This window comes from Bos indicus, chromosome 8, assembly GCF_029378745.1.
Source record: "Bos indicus isolate NIAB-ARS_2022 breed Sahiwal x Tharparkar chromosome 8, NIAB-ARS_B.indTharparkar_mat_pri_1.0, whole genome shotgun sequence".
Taxonomy (NCBI): domain Eukaryota; kingdom Metazoa; phylum Chordata; class Mammalia; order Artiodactyla; family Bovidae; genus Bos; species Bos indicus.
In genome coordinates, this window is record NC_091767.1 from 69,577,325 (window position 1) to 69,600,101 (window position 22,777).

General features: G+C 46.6%; 1 protein-coding gene across 2 annotated transcripts in view; it reads left to right on the forward strand.

Moving 5' to 3' along the window:
• The window catches only part of SLC39A14 (solute carrier family 39 member 14), a 51,482-nt gene continuing 28,705 nt past the window's right edge, over positions 1-22,777 (forward strand). For both annotated transcript variants that reach the window (XM_019966308.2, XM_019966307.2), the window contains exon 1: positions 1-147. The gene's annotated coding sequence lies outside the window, so the exon portion shown is untranslated. The remainder of the gene's footprint in view (positions 148-22,777) is intronic.

A 22,777-nucleotide genomic window follows, 5' to 3' on the forward strand; every position in this document is an offset into this window, starting at 1 on the left:
CACGCCGAGGAAGGACGCCGGCAGGGGGCTGAGGGCGCGCGGGCACGCCGACCTAGCTGCGCTGCCGCTACCACTGCTGCTGCGGGTCGCCCGGGGGACCTGGCTTGTGAGGGTGCGCGGGGCCGGGTGACGTCGGCCCAGCTTCAGGTGAGGGCGGAAGGCCATGCGGGAGGGGCAGCTCCGTGCCCCGGAGATGTGGCATCGCGCGGAGGAGCAGTGCGCCTCCGGGGCTCCGGGTCACTGAGTGGGGGTGGGGGCACGGCTGCTCCGAGAACCCGGAGCCCAGCCGCGGTTTCGGAAGTCGCTCTAGTGGACCCACACACGGGCCCGGACGCTACATGGAGGCGACACCTGGCCGCGGTGCCACTACGAGGGGTCCTCAGTGGCGAGGGAAGGGAAGGTGCAGCTACGGCCCCTTGGACTGGAGAGCGCGGGATCTGGGCGCAAGAGAGGATGTCGGTAGCCGCACTAAGGCTGAGAGAGGTGTCCTGGAGCCCATGGACTCGAGCATGGAGAAAAGCAGAGAGTAGACGGGCAAATCTGGTGGGCAGCTCTCGGGATGGCTCTGATGGGACAATAGTATCTAGACTTGGCTTTCCAGGAGCTGAGTGCCCACTTAACCTGGGCCAGACCACCTCGCAGCTGAAGACAAAAGCCCGGTGCCTCCCAGCTGGCCCCGAGCAGGAGCTGAAGAATAGCAAAGGAGGGACTAACTAAACTCTGACCTGGCTCATCCTGTGGGCATGGCTTTTTAGCTGTTTTTGGTTCCTACCGACCGGGTTAGGTGGTCTGGGGCAGGCTGCCCTCTCTTGGTGGGTTAGAGCAATGGGACAAAATACCATCCAAACAGTTATACCGTATGATCCGGAGGTCCAGTTGAGTCACATTTTCCTCTGCTCTGGGTTGTGGCTTCCGTTTGGAGGTTCTAGAGTTGACTAGGGTCTGGGTATCCTGAGCATGTGAGCATGATTTGGTGAGGGGCTGACTCCTCTCCTGGGAACCTAAGATAGAGTGGGGGTAGGAGCAGCTTTGACCTGACCCTTCTTCCTGGAGCCTGCCTGGGCTGGGATTTGCCTGGAGTCATTCTTTTCTAGGAACCCCAGGCTGCTTAGGTCTCCCACTTGCAGCGCAGTGATAACCTGGTGAGTTCTGGCCTAGCTACCTGGCTTCTGTCCCACCTCTGCTCCTAACTTGCCCCATGTCTTGTGAATGGAGTCAGTGCTAAGGGCAGATTAGATCTGTGGTCTCTTATCCACAGCATCTACAATGAATCCTTAACTTTTAAAACAAGAGCCATAAAAACGGAGAGAAACTTGATGAAGCAAGAGAAAGAATGTCGAGACTCATAACTTTAGTAGGTGAAATTTTAAAAACTACACAATCCATTTCCTGTTGGATGCTCAGAGGTGAGTTTTTCATAAACTGTGACAGCCACTATATAGTGGTACGCTTCCTGGTTTGCAGGTATGACTAGAAAGCACCAAACAGAATGACTGGCCCTGTCATTGAGGCAAGAACACTGCATTGAGGTACCAGAGCCCTGTGACTCTCAGTATTTCATCACTTCAGTTTGTAAATACGCAGTTCCTGATCTGTGCTTGGCTCTGCACTTGGCCACTGGAGAGTACAAAAAGGGTATGGGATCTGGCTCCTGGCTCCACTTGTTGGAGGGAGAAAGAACATCCATCCTTACATGAAGAATAAGGTAGCAACATAATAGAGGTCACATTGTTGTGTTTGGTCAAGTTCAGAGAAGATAGCATTCTACTAGAGACGGTACAAGGTGGCAGAAGAATTCTTAGCTTTTGAGCCACATGCGTGTGTGCTTGCTTAGTTGTGTCTGACTCTCTATGATCCCATGGACTATAGCCCAGGTGTCTCCTCTGTCTATGGGATTTTATAGGCAAGAATATTTAAGTGAGTTGCCATTTCCTCCTCCAGAGGATCTGCCTGATACAGAAAGCAAACCCAGGTCTCTTGCTTCGCCTGCATTGGCAGGCGGGCTCTTTACCACTGAGCCACCTGGGGAGCCCTTTGAGCCACATGAAAGTGAAAGAAAGTGAAGTCGCTCAGTCCTGTCCGACTCTTTGTGATCCCATGGACTGTAGTCTACCAGGCTTCTCTGTCCGTGGGATTTTTCCAGGCAAGAGTACTGGAGTGGGTTGCCATTTCCTTCTCCAGGGGATCTTCCTGACCCAGGGATGGAACCGAGATCTCCTGCATTGCAGGCAGACGCTTTACCCTCTGAGCCACCAGGGAAGCTCATAAATCTGTTCAAATCCTGCCCCATCACTCTCCAGCAGGAGACGTTGCTTCTGCAGACCTGTCCTAACCGCTATGCAGCACGTCGTGGTTGTACTTGAAGCGTAGTAGAGGTTTGTTATCATCTGAATCAACATTATCATCTTCTCTGGGGTAAAGTGGATGATTTAGGAGTCCTAGGAGCTGATAGGTAGCTAGGGTTGTAGGAATAGTGTGAGTCCAGGCTTCAGGTTGATTCATCTAGGGAACGTGGAGGCAACCTCCGTGCCTTTCTGGGTAGGCTCCTTTTCTGTGGCGTGCCAGGCATTGGCATATTCACAGTTCCACAGAGCCTTTCCCCCCCCCCACCTTTAGTTTTGCAAGCTATGCTGATTCTTTCAGGTAACGGAAGTACTGTTTCTCCGGACCGGTAATAGGTGGAAAAGACTAGTGACGTGTGTGCATCTGCACGCATGCGCGCATGTTTGCGCATGCGCACGCACTAGATCAGTCACTGGACTGGATTGTTTTAGAACTGTTCCACCTACTTCCTGTTTTCCTTACCTGTTTACACCTCAGTTCCAGGAGCAACCCTCAATCCGGGTCCAGTATTTACAGGATGTTGAGATCTAAGAGTTAGTGCCGTGAATAGATGTATATTTCTGGAAATCGGGACCTCCGAAATAATCCAGCCTTTTCGCGCTTGATGCCTGAAGAAAGTAACGCTTAGGCGTTTTTGCAGAACCGCCGATGGTGATATGATATTGAACTGGAGGGACTTTGGAAATCTTCGAGTCTAGACCCTTTGTTTTACAGCTAAAGAAACTGGATCTAGAGGTTAACTGGTGTTTCCAAGTTACATTTCTTGCTACTGGCCAAGAGGCTCGATAGGGCCAGCGTGCATGCGTTCTCATTCGCTAAGTTGCATCCGACTCTTTGTGACCCCGTGGACTGTAGCCCGCTGGAAAAAGAGGTGCAACTTTTATTCGTAAGTATGATGATAAAACTGCTGGAAATCTCAGACATTTCCTTGAAAACATGAAGAAAAAGGAGCCAGTTTTCCCTGTGCTTATTTGGGGGACGGGAATTCTCAGCTTGTGTGGATAGAAATTTATTCTGGAGAACTCTTCTCCCTTCTCCTTTTTCCAGACTCCCTGCCGACACAGGAGGATGGGGAGTGAGTGAGGAAGGGTCATGCTGCTAGGGCCCTAGCCTGGACTCTCTGGATACAATGGAACTTCTCTGAACTCTGAGGCTGGCGGGCTGGCAGACTGCCCGCCAGATAAGGAGTCCAGAGTCTACACCAGCCAGGGGCCTCATGCGTTGTCCGGGCAAGCAGGACAGCCTCACCACAAGGTCTCCGAGGCTCAGCTGTCTTCACCCTTACTGTGGCCATCGAGGCTCCCAGAGGGGACTCCTTATTGGCCCTGGGTAAGAAGAAGCAGAGACCCTTGTGAACCCTCCCACAGGCGAGAGGGAAGGTGGCCACAGAATCACCCTGAGAGAGCTGTTGGCATGTCCGTCCATGGGAAACCAACTTACCTGCCTCTGATCTGACTGCATTATCAGGCCTCCTAACCTTTCTCCAACCTCAGGCCTGGGACAGTTCTGGGCTTTGGTGGAATGAGAATGTGACTGTCCTGAATTTATTACCATTGGGTCCCTAGAGGCTCTTAGCAGTGTTAGTAATTAAAATGTCAGCTAAAAGTTGGGGATGTTTTTAAAATCCATGTTTTAAACAGTTCATTTTTTCTTAAAAGCATGTTCATGCATTTTTTTCTTCCCATTTTATTGAGATATAACAACACTGTATAAGTTTAAGTTGTACAGCATAATGATTTGATTTATATAGTTATGAAATGAGTACCACAATAAATTTAATGAACATACATCATCCCAGAGGTAAAAGATAAAAGAAATAGAAAAAAAATTTTTTTTCTTGTGATAAGAAGTCTTAGGATTTAACTTTCTTCACAACTTTCACATATGAAAGTTTAGTGGTGGTTTAGTTGCTCAGTTGTGTCCATCCTTTATGATCCCATGGACGATAGCCTACCACACTCCGCTATCCTTGGGATTTTTCAGGCAAGAATACTGGAGTGGGTTGCCATTTCCTTCTCCAAGGGATCTTCCCGACCCAGGGGTGGAACCTACATCTCTTGCATTGCAAGCGGATTCTTTACTGCTGAGCTACCAGGGAACCCCCAAATATGACCTGTAGCAGTGTTAATTATATTTAGCATGTTACACATTACTTCCCTAGTACTTATTTATCTTATAACTGGAAGTTTCTACCTTTTGACTGCCTTGATCCAATTCCCCCTCTCTACAGCCTCTGTGTGCATATATATTTCTATTTGCCAAAACTTTGATTTAGGGCTGAGGCTTTGCCTTTGGATCTAGGTCTGCTAATTACACTTGCAAATTGTATATAAAAGTCACATCTGCATGTATGACCTGTGATTTCTGGTTTCTTTTATTACAATTGGTTTTTTTTTTTTTTTTTTTACCATATGTGAATTATGTCTCAATAAAATGGAAGAAAAAAATTTTAACAGGAAAAAATTTTTTCTATGCTATATAATCCATAGTTTAAAGATTAGAAAGATGAAAAAGGTTTAAAAAGCAACTACACATACATTAACTGCACCCCCATAAACTCCCACCCAGTACAGTAAAAAGTCTCACCTCTGCCCACCCCATCCCAGTTTTAGAAATGCTCTAAGTTAGCATTTTAGGCATTGTTTAGCACTTTGCTTTTTTCACCTAGCAACTATTCTGGATCTTTCCCTGTCAGCCCAGGAAACACTTTTACTATAGCTGCATATTATTCCAGGATAGGGAAGCATGATAGTTTTTAAACCAGCATGTGTTGCTTCCCTTTCTCCCCTAGTTTGGGTTGTTTCCAATATTTTGTCATTATGTACAGTGCTACGGGGAATAACTTTACTAAATGGCATTTCCTATGTATATGACTACAAAAGAAATTCACAGAAGTGAGATTGCTGGGTGACAGGATATATACATCTGTTAATTAGTCTCCATTAAGAAATAATGATAGAGCAAGAATCTAAGACATTTGCAAATCAGTCCATGTGCAGCATCCTACTTTTTTAATGCACACACTTAATTTACAGAGGACGAGATGGTTGGATGGCATCACCAACTCAATGGACATGAGTTTGAGTAAACTCTGGGAGTTGGTGGTGGACAGAGAGGCCTAGTGTGCTGCAGTCCATGGGGTCACAAAGAGTCGGACACAACTGAGTGACTGAACTGAACTGAACTGAATTTAATCTTTTTCTCCCCCATTTGTAACACATTTTTCAAGATGAGCAATTCTCAAACTTTTTGATCCTAGGATTCCTTAATTTAGTCTTCCACTTATTGGCTAAACCTGCTATTTACCATGTTAAAAATTAAATATAAAGAGTTGTTTATTCATTTAAAATAATAGAAATAAGATAATTACATGGTAACATGAAATGCATGTTTTTATGGAAAATAACTTCCAAAAAGTTGAAAAAGTGGCATTATTTTTACATTTTTGCATATCTTCAGGACTTCAAAATAATGATTTATTAGATATAACAGATTATAGTACGTATAGAATAATTTTGCTGATAAATACTCAGTGGAAGTCTGAGAACAAACTGAGTTAATCTCTGAAAACACATATATTTATACCCTAAACTTCTACCTCGGAAATTTCAGAAAACTACACAGGCACATATTCATCATACTTCACATAGCCGCTGAAAAATGAGAGTGAAAAAGCTTTTAACATCTTAATTTTCTAATAAAACTAATTTTCACCTCTCCAGCCTCCTCACACAGTCTCAGTGTATCCAGGTGTCATCTAAGACCACAGTTTTGGGAATTGCCATTCTAGAGCACTTAGTTTCATTTTTGTAGAAATCAAAAGTTTTCCTCTCTGCATTTATGTTTCAGTTATGTTTAAAACCAAACAGAACTGGCATAAAGAAGTTTGAAAAGAGGCACAGCAGACTCTCAACAAAGGAATCCTGGACAGTGACAACAGAGAGGGCCTCTTTGCTGCAGGGATGGGCCCAGCCAGCAGAGCTCAGCTAAGAGAGTGCCCACTCCATGAAGACAGGCAAAACACTGTTTCTGTTCCAAGGAGGCTTGTAAAATATGTGTTGAGATGAGCTGAGTACATGTTGGCAGCTTCACATGCTATTTGTGGCACTCTTTAAGCTCCATTGAGTGGAACAGCCAAGAGACACTGAAAGAGGCCAGTCGAAGGTGAGGCGACTTGGGGGCGAGAATGATCTGGGAAGGCTTCCTAGAGGTGGAATTGAGCCAGCGGGTTCCTGCCAGGGGAGCTGTGTGAATAATGATGTGTGTGTGCTTAGTTGCTCAGTCGTGTCCCCAACTTTGCGACCCCATAGACTGTAGCCCTCCAGGCTCCTCTGCCCATGGGATTTTTCAGGCAAGAATACTGGAGTGGGTTACCATTTCCTTCTCCAGGGGATCTTCCTGACCCAGGGATCGAACCCACATCTTCTGCATTGCAGACAGACTTTTACTTCCCCATCAAGGAAGACCATGAATAGTGGCACTAAGATGTATGTTCCTGGATCACTAGGGTTATGGGGTATAAGGTACCAATAGTCTCTGGTAGGTATTAGCTGTTTATCAAAGACTTGCTGGTCTTTTCAGCCTTGTCTTGGGGTCAGTGTGCTCTTTTCCAGAAAAACACCACTGGCCCCAAATCAACGTCCTTTGCACCAGTCCACTTACTCCAGCCAACCTTGTGTCCTTGATTATCAAGAGTAATGCATACTTCCTGAAAAGTATAAAGAAGTATGGGAGAAAAAGTGTAATCCTGAGGCTGTGAGGCAACCTCTGTTATTCTGCTCAGTTATTTCCTTTTATTGTAAACTTTTAATTTTCAACTTACTTTAGACTTAAAAGTCACAAAAAATATAGCAGAGTTCCTTTATATCCTCTCACCCTGTGGTATAATCATCAAGAACGGGAAATGAACATTGGCACAAAACTTTAAACTGCAGGCCTCATTTAAATTTCACCACTGTTTCTGCTGATATCTTTTTTCTGTCCCAGGATCCAGTCTGCCATCCCACGTTGCATTCAGTTGTCGTTTCTCTGCTCCAATTTGTAACCATCCCGTATCTTTCTCCCTTAGGATAAGGTCACGAATTTTTAGCAAGAATATCAACAAAAATGATGTTGCATCCTTTTAAGAGCATCATATCAAGGCATTTGTGGTGTTAATGGTGATGTTTTCCTGGATCACTTGGTTACTTGGTGTCTGCTGGACCTCCACATTGGAAAAGTTATTCTCTCATGTTGACTCCTTCTCATGGTTCAAACCCCTTTGGCCAGGAGGAGCCTATCCCATTTAAGAGCTCACCTGATTAGTTCTGACTCATACAAGATCAATTTCCCTGTCTTAAGGTCAACTGATTTGGTCAGCTGACACCAACAAAATCCCTTTGGCAGATAATGTTACCTAATAACAGGAGTGATATCTCATATTTTCAGCTCCTGCCCACATACAAAGGAGAAGGTCGTTGAGGCCTATCTTGGAATTCTGCCAACTCTAGCAGGATAGTTTCAGATAAAAGATTGTTGTTGTTTGTGACCCCGTGGACTGTAGCCCGCCAGGATCCTCTGTCCATGGGATTTCTCAGGCAAGAGATCCTGGAGTAGGTTGCCACTTCCTTCTCCAGGGGATCTTCGTGACCCAGGGATTCAACCTGGGTCTCCTACATTGACAGGTGAATTCTTTACCACTGAGCCACCAGGGAAGCCCCAGATAAAAGATATTAAGCCTTAATTCCAGCATCTAAATATTAGTTTCCTGTGACCGTCCTAACAAATGACCACAAACTCTGTGGCTTAAAAGAACAGAAATTTGCTCTCAGTTCTGGAGGCCAGAAGGTTGAAATCAAGGGGTCAGCAGGTCCACATTGCCTCCAAAGGCTCTTGGGGTACATGCTTCCTTGGGTCTTCCACCTTCTGGTGCCTCCAGTTGTTCCTTGGCTTGTAGCAGCATCACTGTCCTCTCTGCCTCCATCTCCACATGGTCTTCTTTTCTGTTGTCTGTGACGAAATCTCCCTGTCCTTTATCTTGTAAACATACTAATCATTGGATTTAGGGACTACTGAAAGTCCATGGTGACTTCATCTCTAGATCCTTAAATCATTATTTCTGCAAAGACTGTATTTCTCAATAAGGTCACATTCTGAGGTTTTGGGGTAGACATGGATTTGGGGATCAAGACCATTCCCAGGAAAAAGAAATGCAAAAAAGCAAAATGGCTGTCTGAGGAAGCCTTACAAATAGCTGTGAAAAGAAGAGAAGCAAAAAGGAGAAAAGGAAAGATATACCCATTTGAGTGCAGAGTTCCAGAGAATAGCAAGGAGAGATAAGAAAGCCTTTCTCAGTGATCAATGCAAAGAAATAGGGGAAACCAATAGAATGGGAAAGACTAGAGATCTCAATAAAGGACAGAAATGGTATGGACCTGACAGAAGCAGAAGATATTAAGAAGAGGTGGCAAGAATACACAGAAGAGCTGTCCAAAAAAGATCTTCACGACCCAGTTAATTACGATGGTGTGATCACTCACCTAGAGCCAGACATCCTAGAATGTGAAGTCAAGTGGGCCTTAGGAAGCATCACTACAAACAAAGCTAGTAGAAGTGATGGAATTCCAGTTGAGCTATTTCAAATCCTGAAAGATGATGCTGTAAAAGTGCTGCACTCAATATGCCGGCAAATTTGGAAAACTCAGCAGTGGCCACAGGACTGGAAAAGATCAGTTTTTATTCCAATCCCAAAGAAAGGCAATGCCAAAGAATGCTCAAACTACCTCACAATTGTACTCATCTCACACGCTAGTAAAGTAATGCTCAAAATTCTCCAAGCCAGGCTTCAACAGTATGTGAACCGTGAACTTCCTGATGTTCAAGCTGGTTTTTGAAAAGGCAGAGGAACCAGAGATCAAATTGCCAACATCTGCTGGATCATGGAAAAAGCAAGAGAGTTCCAGAAAAACATCTATTTCTGCTTTATTGACTATGCCAAAGTGTGCCTTTGACTGTGTGGATCACAATAAACTGTGGAAAATTCTGAAAGAGATGGGAATACCAGACCACCTGACTTGCCTCTTGAGAAATCTGTATACAGGTCAGGAAGCAACAATTAGAACTGAACATGGAACAACTGACTGGTTCCAAATAGGAAAAGAAGTACATCAAGGCTGTATACTGTCACCCTGCTTATTCAACTTATATGCAGAGTACATCATGAGAAACGCTGGGCTGGATGAAGCACAAGCTGGAGTCAAGATTGCCAGGAGAAATATCAGTAACCTCAGATATGCAGATGACACCACCCTTAAGGCAGAAAGTGAAGAACTAAAGAGCCTCAAGAGGAGAGTGAAAAAGTTGGCTTAAAGCTCAACATTCAGAAAACAAAGATCATGGCATCTGGTCCTATCACTTCATGGCAAATAGATGGGGAAACAATGGAAACAGTGTCAGACTTTCTTTTTTGGGGCTCCAAAATCACTGCAGATGGTGACTGCAGCCATGAAATTAAAAGATGCTTACTCCTTGGAAGGAAAGTTATGACCAACCTAGACAGCATATTCAAAAGCAGAGACATTACTCTGTCAACAAAGGTCCATCTAGTCAAGGCTATGGTTTTTCCAGTAATCATGTATGGATGTGAGAGTTGGACTATAAAGAAAGCTGAGCACCAAAGAATTGATGCTTTTGAACTGTGGTGTTGGAGAAGACTCTTGAGAGTCCCTTGGACAACAAGGAGATCCAACCGGTCCATCCTAAAGGAGATCAGTCCTGGGTGTTCATTAGAAAGTCTGGTGTTGAAGCTGAAACTCCAATACTTTGGGCACCTGATGCAAAGAGCTGACTCATTTGAAAGACCCTGATGCTGGGAGAGATTGAGGGCAGGAGGAGAAGGGGACAACAGATAAGATGGTTGGATGGCATCACCGACTCAATGGACATGAATTTGGGTAGGCTCTGGGAGTTGGTATTAGACAGGAAGGCCTGGCGTGCTGCAGCTCATGGGATCACAAAGAGTCGGACATGACTGAGCGACTGAACTGAACTGAATTCAACCCATTGGGCGTCCCCAGTGGCTCAGCAGTAAAGAATCCGCCTGTAATGCTGGAGTTGCAGGAGGCAGCAGGTTTGAGCCCTGGGTTTGGAAAATCCTCTGGAGAAGGGCACAGCAACCCAATCCAGTATTCTTGCCTGGAGAATCCGATGGATAGAGGAGTCTGGCGAGCTACAGTCCACTGGGTCGCAAAGAGTCGGATAGGACTGAAGTGACTTAGCACCCAAGCATGCACAGTCTACACACTGTACTCAGGATGGGGGGAACTGTCCTTTGTAAACTCTGGTTCACAGAGCTTCAAAAAAAAGTTGGATTTGTTTTTAAAGACAGAAGGCAGGCTTGGCTGTTGGGGAGACCAGGGCCTAGCCTCAGGTCTCCCGCTCCCCTCACATTGCTACACGTCTGAGAACCAGGTGGGTATCAGTTACTGAGGACTCTGGCTTACATTCTACATTCTAGACTCTTTGTAATGCCAACAACTTGTCTCTGTGCAAGGAGTTCTCACTGAGAGTTAGTTTCCCTGTAGGAAGGGCAGGGCAGAAACGGTGGTACCTGTTGGCCAGAGAGGGTGAACTGACTTCAAAGAGTTTCGATAAACCACAGGATATTATAGTCTGTCTGTCTAGTCCAGCAGTCCTGACTAGACCAGAATGTCAGACCAGTACCCCAGACAAGAGGCAGGCTGATCGATCAGAGCTGTGTGTACAGTTACCTGGGTCTCACCCAGGAAACTCAGATTCAGAAGAACCATGGTGAGACTGCTCATGGGGGCACCCACGTTAGGGGACCAGGCACACAGGAAGTTCTGCTCATGCAGATTAGGACTGGAGTCCACTGCCAGACTCTTAAGTGAAGGTCTTTAAAAAAGGGGAGAGAGCTGCCTTCCAGTGGGTCATCATTAAGCCTTTCCCATTTCCTAATTGAACTTGAAAGTGAACTTTCTTCTTCTTTTTTTTTTTTGGCTGCATCCGAGTTTCCCATCTAAGATTGAACCTAGGCCATGGCAGTGACAGTGTGGAACCCTAATCACTAGGCCACCAGAGAACCCTCTGAACCTTCTTCTTAAAGTAATTCAGGTTCATTGTAGGAAATACAGAGTAAAAAAGATAACAGAAGTCACCATTAAACTCACCACCAAGAACTAGCAATTTGTTAAATATTTTTCATCTTTTTTTGCGAATGCATACTTTGTAAGGAAAACAGGTTCTGCTATACAGAGAGTTTTGTAGCCTCTTTTTTTCTTTTCACTTAGCATATGATGTCTTTCCATGTCATTATTTTCCTGAATATTAACATTTATTGAGCCATTACTGTATATCTAGCATTGTATTTATACTTAGTATCTTACTCAGTTTTCTCATTTGCTCCAAGGGAGACTGTTAGTAGCTTTGTTTTCCTGTAGGAAGTCTCCTTGATGTTGTGACTTGACGAAATGCCTTGAAGCTAGTAAATGTGTGTTTCAGGATCTACACTGAGGTCTGTTGCACTTGGAGCCCAAGCTCTAAATCTCTGTAGTTGAACTATATATTTTGTTATGTGGATTAGGAACTTCCCTGGTGACCCAGACGGTAAAGCGCCTGCCTACAGTGCAGGAGACCTGGGTTCGAACCCTGGGTCAGGAAGATCCTCTGGAGAAGGAAATGGCAACCCACTCCAGTACTCTTGCCTGGAAAATCCCATGGACAGAGGAGCATAGTAGTCCATGGGGTTGCAAAGAATTGGACACGACTGAGCGACTTCACTTCTTCACTTTACTTTAGCAATCCCCTTCTTTTTTCCCCTTAATTTGACTGTACTGTGCAGCTTGTGGGATCATAGTTCCCCTACCAGGGATTGAACCTGAGCTCTTGGCAGCGTAAGTTTGGAGTCCTAACCACTGGACCACCAGGGAATTCCCAGCAATTCCCTTCTTTTGTATGCTTAGATTGCTTGCAGTTTTTTACTATTAGCCTTGCATTAGAGCAAGCTCCAAGAGGGTAGGGATTTTTGTCTTTTTGGTCATTGTTGTATTCCCTGTGCCCACAACAGTTGGTACTTGATAGACACTTATTGTTGAATGCGTACTTCCATTCCTCAGTTTTAAAATGCCTTTTTGTTCTGTTCTCATGTTTCTGAACTAGGGAGGAGTCTCAGTGATGTGTGCATTTAATGTAGTATCTTTTTCAACTCTGAAAACCTGCCATTGCTACTTATAATTGGAGAAGTACTGCAGAATCTATCCTAGTAAGGTTATTGAGAAGATTAAATGAGCTAATGAAAACAAATTGCTTAGCACAGTGCCTGGCAACAATAAATCCTAGCAATTCCTATTATTATAAAATTAGGGAAGAAAGGATTGTGGATGAGTTACAGGAGTGTTCAGATGCAAATACCAGAGTCCAACAAGGCTAGTTTAGGCAACAGCATGTAAAGCCTCTGGCGATTAGGAGGAGGCTGGGTTCCTGCTCAGTGGTGCCTGCAGGAACCCAGGCTGTCTTCAGTGGATCTTTCTGCTCTGCCATCCTTGGCAAGTAGGACTTCTCGTGATTTTTGAACCTATATTTCTGAACAGGAAAGAGGAAGGGGAAGAGAAGGCACCCTAGCCATGCTGTTAGATTTCACTGGCAGAGCGGTCCCCTGTGGATTTTCTTTACACAAAGGATGTCGTTGACTTCACCCCTGTTTCTTATCTTTTATAGACTTTACTGTTGAGGTTTACAGGGAAAATAGACTGTTCATTAAAAAACAACTGGGGTAATTAGCTAACTCCTTTTTTTGTTGTTGTTTAAGTGAGTTTCTCTTTCTCACACTATGTCAAATTAAATTCTAAATAAATTAGAGATGTAAATTTTTTTAATGCCAGAAAAAAGCAGGTATATATTTCTATAATTTCAGGGTGACAAAAGGTTTTCCAAGCATGCTACTAAAAGCAGAAACCTTATAAGAAAAGTGGGATATATTTGATTAGTCACTAAGTCATGTCCTAGTCTTGTGACCCCATGTTCTGTGACTCCCAAAATTTCTGTGTTGCTCTTTCAATGGTGGGATGAGGGGGCAGACCAGAACCCAAACCCACTGTTTTATTCTCATTTTTACTGAACGCCTGAAAAGTTGGTTTGTGTGGGAGCAAGTGAGGTGGGCATGTGTGCCCTGCTAGTCAGGGGAAACCATGTAAGTCCCAGGGAGCAAGCTGTACTGCTGGCTGCTGCTGCTGCTAAGTCGCTTCAGTTGTGTCCGACTCTGTGCGACCCCATAGATGGCAGCCCATCAGGCTCTCCTGTCCCTGGGATTCTCCAGGCAAAAACACTGGAGTGGGTTGCCATTTCCTTCTCCAATGCATGAAAGTGAAAAGTGAAAGTGAAGTCGCTCAGTCGTGTCCGACTCTTTGCGACCCCATGGACTGCAGTCTACCAGGCTCCTCCATCCATGGGATTTTCCAGGCAAGAGTACTGGAGTGGGGTGCCATTGCCTTCTCCGGTATTGCCGACTACTCTCTTCCTTTCCTGGAAACCAGAGGGCTCCTGGCCAGCCCTGGGGACTTGCTCTTCTCAAAGCACAGAGTATGAGAGGCTTGGGGTGAGGTGGAGCTGTGCTGGCCGGCAGGGGAGCTGGCCCAGTTTTCCCTGGTGGAAGGCCCTGGATTCCCTCCCCACCTCTCCCCCTGCTCCGAGAAGACACACCAGTGACACTGATGAGCGTATGTAGATTTCAACGCTGACCATTTCCTATCTGAGAGGCTGGGCAAGTCCTCAGGATACCAGGCCGCTGGGGAGTTTCCAGGGGGTAGCAAACCACAACTGTTTTCTCATCACCGTTCCCAGCAAAGCACAAAATGTACAAAGTCACCCACTCCCCCAGACTCGGGCCACTAGCCAGAGTGCCCTCAGGGGCAGTCTGACCAGCTCTCAGAGCAGATTCTGTCCCAGTTCCTGTTGCTCCCGCCTCAGCTGCCTCCTGACATCCAGGGGTGCCTCCCACAGCAGAGGCCTTGACCGTGGGTAAACCATGGTGTGCATGGCTCTGCTGGCCAAATTGCACCTCTGACCTTGGCTGCTCAAACCACTCCCTCTTCTTGGCGGCGGTGGCCACAAGCCCCTCCCCCTGCATTTCAGGATGTGTGCAGCTGGCACAAAAAGAGAGGTTGTGAGCAACGGGACCAGACTCGCGTTTCCATGACCAGCTGAGAAATTCTAGAAACCGCCTGTACTTGGGGGTTTCCTTTCCTTTTCTCTGTCTGCCATGGAGAGAAGTTAACATGGTATTCTTGGCCATGTGATCAGATGGTGGCCTGTCCTTGGCACGTTTGCTGCTGGGGTGGGGAAGGAAGGCTGCCTGTCTGCGCCTCTCCCCCCACCTTCCTTTTGGATCCTCCATTCCACCTAATATTCTACTTTCTTTCTTTCTTTTTTTTTTTTTTGACTTTACTTTTTTTTATATTCCAATTCCAGATAGACTTCTCTGGCTCTCTGGGGGTGTCTTCAGCTCTATTGATGCTGCAGAAGGGGGTGTCTCTTCCCCTCAAATTGCTAATAGTAGTTTAACTGGGGGTTGAGGCCAAAGAACAAAAAGGTTCTAAACTTGAGGACACTGCAACAAGGAGGGGCACGGGAAATTAACACATCATTCAGCAGATATTCTTTGGGCTGGAGACTCAGACATAGAGAATAGACTTGTGGCCATGGAGGAAAGGAGAGGGAGGGACAAATTGAAAGAGTAATAGCACTGAAACATGTACGTTGCCATATGTAAAACCGATAGCCAAAGGGAATTTGCTGTATTACACAGGGAGCTCAACCTGGTACTCTGTGACAACGTAGAGGGGCGGGATGGAGAGAGAGATGGGACAGAGGTTCAAGAGAGGGGGGACATTCATATACCGATGGCTGATTCAAGTTGATGTATGGCAGAAGCTAGCACAATATTGTAAAGCAATTATCCTCCACTCAAAAATTTAAAAAAATAAAAAGTTATTAAAAAAAAGTTATTCTCTGGGGGTTGTCTGGGTGCCAGGCACTGGCCTCTCTGGGTTCGGGGAAGAAAATAGGCCGAGTCTGTCTCCACTGTTGTGGAGTTTATAGTCAGTAGGAGGAGACAGATAATAAACATGTAAACAAAACGAAAGAAAGAAAACTCTGTTAGATAGTGATATATGGTAAATAAAACAGGGTGTTAGGACTTTGAATGCCTTGGGAGCAGGCTTTTTTTTTTTTTTTAAACCGGGTGGCCCTGCATTTTGAGTAGGTGATGTCTGAGCTGAGACTTGATATGAAAATCTAGGCGGGGGGGCGGGCATTCTTGGCAGAGGGAATAGCAGGTGCAAAGGCCCTGGGGTAAGAATGCTTCTGACGTGCTAAAGGGAGCTGCACACTGTCAGACGTGGGTGTGTTACGTGCGTGTACGTTATACTCTAAAAAGAGAGAAGGGACTTGGACAGTTTGCGGGTAAGTGCCCAGAGGAAGCTGAAATCTGCTTAAGAGATTTGATTTTATTTTAGTATTTTTATTCCACCAGCATTCCGGCATTTCTTTCACTCAGATTCCCTGTCTTTAGATTCAGGCAGTCCTTCCAGATCATCTAGAGAAGTCCTGAAGAATGAATTGTCCTTCAGCGGGTGGCATTCAAAAAGCAGTTATTGCAAGCTTGTGATATACACTTGGCATTACTATCACTGTAGTTGATTCACATTGTATACTATTCTGTTGTGAGAGTCGGTTAGTTTATTTATCCACTCTCCTGCTGATGGGCTTTTGGGTTGCTTCCAAAGTTTTTGTTATTGTGAATAGTGCTACCACAAGACTTCTCATATCTGTGTTTTATTTATTTTTTTCCCCTCTCTGTTTGGGTTTGAAAGTCACCCAAACTAGAGGATGTCTGTAGTAGTAATGTTAGTCAATTAGGTGTGTCCAACTCTTTGCAACCCTGTGGACTGCAGCCTGCCAGGCTACTCTGTCCATGGGATTTTCCAGGCAAGAATACTAGAATGGGTTGCCATTCCCTTCTCCAGAGGGTCTTCCCGACATAGGGATCAAACCTAGGTCTCTCTCATTGCAGATAGATTCTTAATCATCTAAGCAAACTAAAGTCAGAAACCCTTTCCAGGTGGCATTCCGATTGTCCCCCTGGGGTTGGAGTTGGCAGTAGAGGATAAGCCTTTAAGTCTGGTTAGAATGTTGATCCCTTTTTAATAGGCAAGCAGTTGGTAGGGGGTGGGGGAGGGCAAGTGGAAATTCATTGTGACGTTAGGGAAATCACTTACGGTACTGGGTTGTCCAGAGACTGCCACCTGAGAAGGGGGAGCTTGTCCATGTGGGTCTTCTCTTGGCCCTGATCCATATCTGAGGATGATAGCCAGAGATGTGGTTGCTTTTGTTCTGGAATCCATCTGAGTATACTCTTTGACAATCTCTCTTGAGCTCTGGTTGGGCAGAGACAGGGAATCAGGAGGGCAAAGTATGGGAATCCTTATGCTGTCCTTCTCACCTTTGAGAAGATGGAGCTTTGAGATGACACTTGTCCTTTCTTGCTCTTGACCCCCTGGACCTAAATGCTGCATCTTCAGTGCAGTGTATCACCCTGTACTCTCTAGAGAAGTGAGGTGATGTCTGTGTACATATGCATTTGTATTTACATCTTCGTGCAGCAATCCCAGCCTCCTAGGATTGTTATGAAACAGCTGAGGAAACTAACTGTAAGTGTTTGGAGTGTCATTCTGAGACAGTTACAGCTTTGAGACAGAGAGGTTGGAATCAGAGGCGGGCAGGGTGGGGCTTGTGCTGGGAAGAATTTGGAATGGTCCAGAGATGGTGCTTTTTCCTACAGTTCATCCTTTTTTTATTTTTGGCTGTGCTGGATCTTCTTTGTTGCTCCGGCTTTTCTCTAGGTGCAGCAAGTGCGGGCAACTCTTTAGTTGCAGTGTGTGGACTTCTTATTGCCGTGGCTTCTCTCGTTGCAGAGCACAGGCTCTAGAGTGCTCAGGCTTTAGTAGTTGTGTAGGGGCTTAGTTGTCCTGCAGCATGTGGGATTTTCCTGGACCAGGGATTGAACCTGGGTCTCCTGCCTTGGCAGGCAGATTCTTTACCACTGGGCCACTGTGGAAGCCCTAAACAACACATCCAAGCCCTTCACACTTGTGGAGAAAGTGCTTGGAACACAGGCGGACTGTGTTCAGCTTTCTGACTGTTGGTAGAATCAGATGTTAATTAGCCTTCCCAGGTCTGGTTCTGTGGGCAGTGTGGGTGCAGGGGTGAAAGGGAACAGGAATAGGTGTTGTGGGTGGAGCCCAGGGTCCCTGCCAGAGAGCAGTGACCTGAGGGTGAGAGATGATGGGAGCCTAGTTGGAGGAAAACCCTTGCTTGCCAGGCAGGGGGCCTGAACTTTGCTGTTGGTTAGGGGGAGTGATGAAAGGTAAGTATTTTAGCAGGAGAGTGATATGATCATTGGAGGGGATGGGATGGAGCAGGTGTTAGTGACCAGTGAGACTGGTGCAATGGTTTCTCCTCTGAATCCCAAGAAGAGGGGTCCACACTGGGGAGGCAAAGGATGAGAGAAGGCCTCTCAGCTCAGTAATCTCATGGGGATGGCCAGTGTCCTTGGACCAGGGAATGAGCCATGTGGAAGTTTGGGAAGTGGGCGGGAAAGTGGAGGAATATGATTCAGGAATGTCATTACTCAATCTTCCCCCTGTCTCATCACCTTTCTCTCTCTGATTTAGAAATATGGACCTTTCCCCTCTTTTTCCCAATTACCCTCTTTCCCCAGAGAGTAGGGCTCATTTGTGACTCATGCTGGTAAATGTTTACGGTCACTGAGAGATCTCAGACCCAAGATGTAGCCTGTGCCTTTCTGCTGGGGCCCTGGGCATGTGCTCATGACGCCCACTTTGGGGAAGAAAGCTGGCAACCTGATGACCTTCCTCTGAGAGTAGAGATCCTCAGACCTTTACATTGTCGTCCCCTAGAGAGCTTCCTAAAACACAGATTGCTGGGCTCCACCTAGAGTTTCTGATTCAGCAGATTTGGGTGGTGCTAAGAATTTTTTCTTCCAAAAAAAGAAAAAAATTGTCTGAAGGGTAGGGGAGGAGAAAATTTATACTTTCAATAGGTTCCCAAGTGATGGTATTGCCTGCTGGTTGCGGAACCATGCTCTGAGAACTAGTTTCCTGGAGAAATTATCACGCCCAGTTCAGCATCTCAGCTGTAGAGACAGTCATAGAGCTTCTGAGGAGGAGCGAGGGGACTTGCCCCTAGCTTAAGGATGCAGGTAGGGGGAGACAGTGGTGTAGCAGGACATGATGTGAAGAGCCAACTCATCAGAAGAGACCCTGATGCTGGAAAATGTTAGTCGCTCAGTTTTGTCTGACTCCTTGCAACCCATGGGTTGTAGCCCGCTAGGCTTCTCTGTCCATAGTATTCTCCAGTCAAGAACACTGGAGGGGGTTGCCATTTCCTTCTCCAGGGAAATCTCCCCAACCCAAGGTTCAAACCCACATCTCCCACTTTGCAGGCAGATTCTTTACCATCTGAGCCACCAGGGAAGCCCAGGAATGCTGAGAAAGATTGAAGGCAAAAGGAGAAGGGGCAGCAGAGGATGAGATAGTTAGATAGCATCACTTGACTCAATGGACATGAATTTGAGCAAACTCCGAGAGAGAGTGGAGGACAGAGGAGCCTGGCCTGCCACAGTCCCTGGGCTCACAGAGTCGGAAGAGACTTAGCAACTGAACAACAAACAGCAAGGACGTGAGGGACAGAGGAAGGGTGGGCTGGCTGCAGGACAGAGTCTTTGTGCAGGCTGAGTAGTGGAGCTGACCTGGGGCCCGGCTTCTAGTAGAGAAAGGTTCCTTGCACCAGGGAAACCCAGCCCTGAAACCTCCGCCTGCTGCAGCCACAGGTCCTGTAAAGGCTCACTGTCTGGGAAGAGCCCACCTCACTGCCCAGAGGGCTCAGAGCACTCCTCTTACCCATTTTGGGAAGAAGGGAACGTAGGAGACTTCTTGTGAGAGGCCCTTGGCACATTCTGCCCACAGAGTGTTGCTGCCCAGGAGTTGGAGTTGGCCTTTATAAATGGCCCTCTTGCTACAGCAAGAGAGTTGAAATCTTAGCCTGATTGAGGAAATGATGTAGGGTGGGTTTGGGGAGGATTGTTTTCAAACTTACTTGCACTTTTGGTTAGCAGGACAGTGATGAGACTTGTTTCTCTCCTGGTAACTGCTAAAGTGAAGCCTTTTTGGGTCTTTATAGGCTTCCCTTTCCTGGTGGCTCAGTGGTAGAGAGCCAATGCAGGAGATGTGGGTTTGATCCCTGGGTCAGGAAGATGGAAATGGCAACCCATGACAGTATTCTTGCCTGGGAAATCCCATGGACAGAGGAGCCTGGTGGGCTACAGTCCATGGGGTCACAGAGTCAGACACGATTTAGCGACTGAACAACAACAGTTCAGGTGTCTAATGGAAAACTGCCAAGCCAGCAGCCCCATGAGGCAGGGAAGCACCCCAGGCAGGGTTGAAGTTGGGAGAACAAAGTCTTGCTCTTTAGACCAGACTGGATACTGTGTTCTCCTTCCTGGGGTCCTAGCTTTCTTCTTGCCCACCTCTGGTCTATTCTCCATACTGCAGCCTGACCAGAATAATAAAAACACAGATCTGCTGGCACCTTAGCTGAAGATGATCACCACTGCCCTCCAGATGGGTTCAGCCACCTTAACATGGCCTACAGGCCCTTCCCTGTCCTGGCCCCTACCACATCCTCTTATGTACGCCCTGGCCACTCCGTGCTCTTTAAGTTCTTAGATGCTGCATCTTGGCCGAAGCATTCCAAAGAATGCTACATCTTCCTAGAATATCCCGCCCCATCCCCACCCCATCACTTTTCTCCTGGCCCACTTTTACACATCCTTTTGTTGTTCAGTCACTCAGTTGTGTCCGACTCTTTGTGACCCCATGGACTGTAGCACACCAGATTTCCCTGTCCGTCACCATCTCCCGGAGCTTGCTTAAACTCATGACAAAAAGTGGTCCACTGGAAAAAGGAATGGCAAACTGCTTCAGCATTCTTGCCTTGAGAACATGTCCTGTAGGTGTCAGCAAAAATAGTGTCTCTTTCTGGAGGCCTCCCCTGACCCCGGATGCTGGATTTGACCGTCCTGCTCTGTTCTTCAAGCTTCCTTTGCTCCTCCTCATGACCTGTGGTGGATGGTGTGGATTGGCTTGTTCCCCAGGAATCCACGCTGACACAGCCCTGGTCCTGGTGTGTTTACTGACAGCACCACCTTTCACTATTGTGTACATTACTTTGGATAATAAATTATGGTCTAAGCTACCAAATGTAGAGAAAAAACAACACTTTCCACAGACATCTTTTCACTGGAATTCCCAGTGTGACTTGCATTCTGCCAATGAGCCACATTGGATCTAGTCTTGAATATGTGGATATCCTCTTCCTCATGACAGACCTGGGACGTCCATGTGCTGGTATGGATTATGGTAGCTTCCTTGTGCCATTAGCTTCCTGATGATGGCAGGTCAGGGCAGCAGCTCCTTGGAGGGCTGACTCCACTCTGTGATTTTGGGACTAGTTCCTGGAAGTTCAGTCCAGTCTGTTTCTTCCACTCTGCCCATGATTCTCTGGGCCTTTTTAATATGTTATACAAAATCTCTTTCTGCTTAAATTGTCTAATTGAACCCCAATCAGTACACAACCCTCGTCATCACTGTTATTGTAAGTTGGTTGTTGAATTGTTTGCTTTGCAGCTCTGTGAGGGCAGGTACCAGGCATTCTCCAACATTATTCTTGGTATGAAATCTGTAGGCAATGAATATTTGTTGAGTGAATGAACTGTTGGAATGAGTTTTTTCAAGTCGCAGGTGTAGCTAGCCTTTTGTTCAATGAATATAAATCATATTGAAGGAATGGGAATTGTTTAGTCTGGAGGAATAAATGGTCTGGACATTTGACTTCAGATAATCTATGAAGGCCCCAAGGCGGTAGGGGTGGGGGAGGGGTTAGAATGTTTGAAAGGAGGCACTAAGTTCTATGTTCATCAAGCTGTAAGAGTGATGCAAGCAGATATTAGTTAGGTGGGAGGCTGGACTTGGCATCTTCTAGCTGAAATTTTCTACTTCTCCCCTCTTGTGTGGCCAGCACTAGTCAAGCATAAGGGGAGGACACCCTTGCCTTCCTGGAACAAAACTCTGTTGGGAAGGCTCCCTAAGAGACCAGATCATTAGCAGTTCATAGTAGTTGGAGATGAGTTCTCAGAGAGTGGTCCAAGAAGGATTCCTGGAAGAAGAGGTAATCTGAGACTCGATAGGTTCAAGTCTAGGTGAAGGGATTGGCCTGAGAGCTTGGAGGACAAGGAGCAGAAGGAAGAGACCTAAGTCCATGCTGTGTTATGAGCTTTAAGCTCTCTCTCATCCATCAGAGTGCCCCTGAGAGGCTGGGCATTTCATAGCCTAATCATGCTGGGGGCACATGGTAGGTCAGTGGCAGGCCCCAAATTTGAACCCATCCCTGCCCCACTCCTCATGCTGTCTGATGATCTAGCCCCTGGCACATGCATTTTACTTATGCATTTGACCCTGAGTAATAAGTTGGGAAGTTCTGCTTCAAGTGGGTGATGTAAGCGGTGGTTGTGAGCACACTGTTTCCTAAGCCTCATGCTGGCCCCCGTGGTCTGACAAACAGGAGTAGACTTAGAGGACAACAGGTCAGAATTTTGCAATGGAGTGTCTGGGAAATGTTGATGGATGAATGATGAGAAGAGAGGTGGGGGTGTGGGTGGGGCTCCTGCAGGCTCCTCCTTACCCGGCTGCCTGACTCATTTTGTTGGTTTTGGAAGGCTTCCTTGCTCCATCAAGCCCAGGCTCTGCTGGGACGAGGCGGGGAGCCTGGCAGATGGTCAGTTCTCCTCTGCTGGTCCAGCCCTCAGGACTCAGCGTGTGGTTAAATCAGCCGTCCCAGCCGCCTGTGCTGGCTGCCCAGGGCCCCGATGCTGGTCTCTGCCCTACCCAACCTCCCCCCACAGGCGCTGACACAGTGGGGGCTCAGTAAATATTGGTCGATGCGCGGCAGGCTGCTGGTTCTAATTTTGTTCTCTGCTTCTGGGTCACCACTTTTTTTTTTTTCTTCTAACTTTTCTCATCCTGCCTCTCCCAGCACTGTGAGGTTTCATGGGGACAGTAAGTGGCCACTGATTCTAGGTACCCCCTGCCCTGCCTCCACCCTGCCGGCTCTCTTGTACTGTCTCTGGAAATCCCCCACACTGGGTGGCCTCTGGCTGAGCCACAGCCTGAGGCTAAGGTTCTGGGAGTGTGAGCTGGAAGCAGAGAGCACGTCCTTTTAGGGATATAGGAGAGCGGTTACGTGGGAGGGCCAGGGAAGGCTGGAGAAGAATGGGCCTGTTGAACCCTGGGCCTCTTGGGCA